Consider the following 6000-nt stretch of genomic DNA (forward strand, 5'->3'; position numbering starts at 1 on the left):
TTTTTTTTTTTTTTGGCTTTGTTGTCAAAGAGATATGGAAAAGTAATTTTCATTCTGCCCATGTTGAGCAATCCTTTTTGCATATAAAATGCTTTTGAAAAAATAAATTCCCATGGCTTCATGAGCTAAATATGTTCTCAGAATGAGCATACATTGTGTATATTTTTTTTTTAATCTCTCTGACTTTAGGATAAAGGTAAAGACAGAGAGGCAGTTTGGTATAGCGGCTAAGGCATCAGGTTAGAAACTGGGAATCTGGGAATTCTAGTCCTGCCTAAGCTGAATGAACTTGGGCCAGTCTCTCTCTCTTGCCCTGAGAAGGAAGCAATGGCAAACCATTTCTGAAATCTTGCCAAGAAAACTGCAGGTTCTTGTCTGTAAACACAAATAATCAAACATACACAGAGAGAAAGAGAGAGAGAAATGAGAGGGAGGGAGAGGGGGAGAGAAAGAGAGGGAGGGAGGGAGGGAGAGGGGGAGAGAGAAAATGAGAGAGAGAAAGAGAGAGAGAGGGAGGAGGAGAGAAAGAGAGGGAGGGAGAGGGGGAGAGAGAGAATGAGAGAGAGAGAAAGAGAGAAAGAGAGAGAGGAAGAAAGAGAAAGAGGAAAAGAGAGAGGGGGAGGGGGAGGGGGAGAGAGAGGAAGAGAGAGGAAATGAGAGAGGAAGAGAGAGAGGGGGCAGGGGGAGAGAAAGAGAGAAAGAGAGCACGAGGGAGAGAGAGAGGGAGGGAGAAAGAGAGAGAAAGGGAGAGAGGAAGAGAGCGAGAGGGGGAGGGGGAGAGAGAGAATGAGAGAGAGAGGAAACAAGAAAGAGAGAGAGGAAGAGACAGAAAGAGAGAGAGGGAGGGGAGAGAGAAAAAGAAAGAAAGAGAGGAAGAGAGAGAGGGAGAGGGGGAGAGAGATAATGAGAGAGAGAGAGAAAGAGAGAGAGGGAGAGCGGGAGAGAGATAATGAGAGAGAGAGGGAGAAAGAGAGAAAGAGGCAAAGGGGGAGATAGAAAATGAGAGAGAGAGAAGTGAAGACAACCCCAAGTTGAATTTGCCTCCAGGTGATTTCACAGATAGATCAATAGAAGTAAAACCTATGTCAGTCTCATGCTTTCAAACAGTTCTTTTTTCTTAATACTGTTTTATTGTTTTCCAGAAGTTAAGGAAATTATAGGATTCTTTGGAATATTTGGCCACAAATGATTGGCTCTGGTCCTCTATGAATTAAATTGGACCATCAGTGAGATCCATTTATCCAAATCGGAATCCTCTTGGATTGGAATATCACATAAACCCCAAGAACTCTATAAGCCAGGTGCCTTGGACTTAACCCAATATTTGCTGTGAAGTTTAGCTTGGGGTTGGCTCAGTTACATTTTCTGAATTACTTCAGAGACCCCCTGACTCAATTGAACAATTTGGTTTGACTTTTCAATTTGGGAAGATGATATTTTTTAGAAAAATAAAACATTTAAGATGGATTTTATTGCTCTATTTTGTAACACGAACGGGTGTAACCTCCTCTGGCTATACAGATTTAATAAATAAATTTGAAAACAATTTGATCTGACTGTTGATTTAGACTGGGAAGCCGATCTGACTCAAGCAGTCGATCAAATTGGCTTAGAATAACATTGACTCTGAATAGAGTCTCTGAATTGAAGCTTCACACAGTCCTAATTTTTCACTGATGGCTCATCAGCTAATGGAGATTAGCTTGGCCGCCTGGTTTGCCCTCCATTTTCAGAGGCAATCTACCTGATTATTAGAAACTCAAGATGAGTAATAGACTACATTTGCCATGCACTGCTTTGTAGGTAGGCTGAAATTGGAAATAGAACAGTGGGCTATATGAGATGGACCCTGCCCTAATGCAGCCCAGCTAGATATTATACTCTTAAAATGAGATATTCCAGCTCACACCGTGGCCACCTTGTCATTAAATAAGTGCAATGACACCGCATTCCACCTGTGAGAAATTCTGTCCTTTGAAAGGAACCGTGGAAGCAAATTCTCTTTGAGAGAGAAAAGAAAAGGAAGCCACGGAAGACAGATATGAAAACTGATAGGAGAGAAAGCAGAATATTTTTTCTATCTGGATGTTTTGAACTCCACAAGAAAACTAAAAAAAAAATGTGTCCCTTTACCCATACATGAGATATAGCCAGGGTTGGGCTGCTGGGGGTTCTCAAGGGTTCGGGAGAACCTCTAGCTAAGATTCTGTGCAGTTCGGAGAACCCCCAAATCCCACTCCTGACTGTTCCCTTTGTCTGACAACTCTGCGTATGCACCCACTGGGAACAGGCTCCAGCTGTTCATCTTTCTCACTGATGTCTGACTCCAAAGGCAGCTGATAATTGGCATAAGGCCCTGGCACTCTCTCTGTCTCCGATGCAGAGCCCTCATCAGAGCCTTCCCCAGACTCCAGGACTGGCCCATATTCCTCCCCAACCTCCTCACTGTCTGAATCTGCTGCCAGATCTGCTGGCTGCTGGGGGGCCACAACAATTGTTTCCAAGGCAGCAACTCCTCCGCTCATTCCCCATGGTCATCCATACATTCTGAACTCAGACGGAGGTTGCAGCCTTGAACTGGTACCCTAAATAGTGCCATTGGATAGGAAGAAACAGATTCAAAGAAGATTGAAGCAAGTTGTCAGACTGCGGTGCTATCTCAAAATTTCTCAGGAATGTGCCTCCTCCCCTGATTTCCACGACAACCGAGCTTCAAAGGGATTTTGCAGGCAAAAGTCTCAGAGTTTATCTTTCGCTCTCCCCTGCTCTCTCTATGCCAGCATTGCAACACTGACACAAGTGCTTCAACACTGGTGGTTTTTAAGAAGAGATTGGATAGCAGTTTGTCTGGAATGGTATTGTAGGTGATGGCCAGGCTGAGTCTGAAGGAAGGGTCAAACGCATCATCATCATCAGTCATAAATCCATTCGCGCCCACAGGAGAAATAAGTCCAGTCTACCATGAATTCTTTATTTACCACCAAATTGCTCTGACCAGTAATTCAGTTCTTGTAGAGAGCTAAAACTTACAATAAATCTTTATACCCATTCAAACTGCCTGGATCTCCTGGTTTCCCTGGCATTAGACAGGTACAGGGTCTCCTGCTCAACCAGGGTGTTGGACTAGAACGTCTCAAGGATCCCTTCCAAATTTATTATGTATTCTGTAAGATTAAACAGAGATGGAAGGAATATAGTGGAATTCTGTACTGTAGGGAAGAAAACATCCAAGAGATGTCAGAAGATATTCCCCCTTTACAAGAATCTGTGTTGTTGTTAGTTGCAAAGTCATGTCCGACCCATTGTGATCCCATGGACAGCATTCCTCCAGGCCTTCCTGTCCTCTACCATCCCCCGGAGATCTTTTAAGTTCACGCCGACTGCTTCAGTGACTCCATCCAGCCACCTCGTTTTCTGCTGTCCCCTTCTTCTTTTGCCCTCCATCGTTCCCAGCATTGGGCTCTTCTCCAGGGAATCCTTCCTTCTCCTTAGGTGGCCAAAGGATATGAGTTTCCTCTTCAGGATCTGGCCTTCTAGAGAGCAGTCAGGGTTGATCTCCTCTAGGACTGACCGGTTGGATGGCCTTGCAGTCCAAGGGACTCGCAGGAGTCTTCTCCAGCCCCAGAGTTCAAAGGCCTCCATTCTTTGGCCTTCTCAGCCTTCCTTATGGTCCAACTTTCACAGCCCTACATTGCATCTGGGAAAACCATCGCCTTGACTATACGCACTTTTGTTGGCAGGGTGATGTCTCTGCTTTTTAGCATGCTGTCTAGATTTGCCATAGCTTTCCTCTCCAGGAGCAAGTGTCTTTTAATTTCTTGGCTGTAGTCCCCATCTGCGGTGATCTTAAATAAATAACTTTATTGTCATTGTACGTGTATACACAGTATACCTATACAACGAAATTCACTTAACATTCAAAGACCAGGTCCAACACACATAACAATCCCCAAACACACTCCCACCCACCACAATTCTCCATCCCTAAACCACCCAAACATCCACATGACAGAACAGATCTTGGAGCCTAGGAAAATAAAATCTGTCACTATCTCCATTGAGAAGGCTGGGAGCCATGATCTTAGTTTTCTTAATGTTGAGTTTCAAGCCAACTTTTGCACTCTCCTTCTTCCCCTGCATCAAGAGGCTCTTTAGTTCCTCTTTACTTTCTGCCATTAGAGTTGTATCATCACAAGAATCTGTACTACTAGAATATGAAGTTAGATCAAGTCTTTGGTCATTACAAAGATCATTACCAAGTCAGAAGGCTACAGGAACTGACAGAATATCTAGTACAATGTAGCAAGCAACAGAAGACTAATAGACAAAGTTTATACTCAAACTATGTCAGCAAATCTGGAAAATGACAATCTGGAGAACAGATTGGAAGAGGTCAGTTCTGCATACCAGTACCCAAAAAGGAGACTTAACACAGTGTGCAAACTATCACAAAATATTATTAATTTCACATGCATAAAAATAACTATTCAGTGCAGATTAGAGCCTTCAAGGAAATGGAAGTGCCAGATGTTCAATCCTGTTTTTTAAAAAAATAAATAAATAAATTGAGGAACAAGAGGCCCTGTTGCTGGTGCATACTAGATAAAAAAAAAAAAAGCCAAGAATACCAAAACAAAGACAGTATGTGCTTCATTGATTATAGAAAGAGCCTTGATTATGTCAGATATGCCAAATTGTGGCACAGTCTTAAGAAAATGGGAATCTCTGAACATCCAGTTGTTCCCAAGGGAAATGTATATATAGAAGAAGCCACAGTACAGATAGAACATGTTGAAACAGACTGGCTCCAGGTCTGCAAAGCAGTGAGATAGATTTATATACTCTTTCCTTATTCATTGAAGCAGTATGATGGATACATATTGAGGGAGGTTCCATCAGAAGAAGATGAACGTAGTTTTAAAATTGGAGGAAGAATTATCCATGACTTGTGCTATGTTGATAGCAATAGCAATAGCACTTAGACTTATATACCGCTTCACAGTGCTTTACAGCCCTAAGCAGTTTACAGAGTCAGCCTCTTACCCCCAACAATCCGGGTCCTCATTTTACCCACCTCAGAAGGATAGAAGGCTGAGTCAACCATGAGCTGGTCAGGATCGAACTGCTGGGAGTGGGCAGAGTTAGCTTGCAATGCTGCATTCTCACCACCATGCCACTACAGTCCTTCTCCCTCCCTCCCTCCCTCCCTCCCTCCCTCCCTCCCTCCCTCCCTCCCTCCCTCCCTCCCTCTGTACCTAGTCCTCTCTAACCGGTTTACAGAGTCAGCATCTTAACCCCAACAATCTGGGTCCTCATTTTACTGACCTTGGAACCTCTGAGCCACAAATTCTCCTCCCTTCATCATCTTGAGCCAGGGGAGAGATTAAGTGTTTTTCTATCAAGGCACCTGGTCTACCCCAGCATGTGGGAGGGAGCAATGATATATATATCATTTCTTTCTCTTCTCTTCTTATTTTTATTCTTATTATTCCAAGATCAAGGTTTGGAAAACTCTTGTTATTATTGTCATTCTTATTTTTATTATTCCTACTTGCACTAATTTAGCTTCTGCGATCCACTTTCAGGACATAGATCGATAGTACACAAATATTTTACCATCCTAAAATATTTGGCTGCACAATATGCCTATATCACTTGAAACTTTCTAGAGAAGAAATACTCCACAGACCCCCCCGAATTAGGACAATTCTGTCAGGATTGATGGGCGTTGGTACTCTTTCTGTTATCCTTACTCTGCAATGTTCTGTATGTTGGGCTCTTGCAGTAGACAAAACTCTGTCTGACTCTTTCAAGGTTAATTGAGTATTGTTCTTTGAAATATACATGGGAAAACTTTATCGACTAGTCTGCTGTTTGACCTCACCTGTCAAATAAGAGGAGGATGATAATAACAGTGAGAAGGACTCCCGCAAAAAAAGGACTTGACAAGAAGCGAAATATATTGTATTCTGCAGAATGCAAGATATATATTTTTGCCAG

Source organism: Pituophis catenifer, unplaced genomic scaffold (assembly GCF_029215685.1).
Source record: "Pituophis catenifer annectens isolate HBS135680 unplaced genomic scaffold, rPitCat1.0.hap2 SCAF_14, whole genome shotgun sequence".
NCBI classification, from domain to species: Eukaryota; Metazoa; Chordata; class Lepidosauria; order Squamata; family Colubridae; genus Pituophis; species Pituophis catenifer.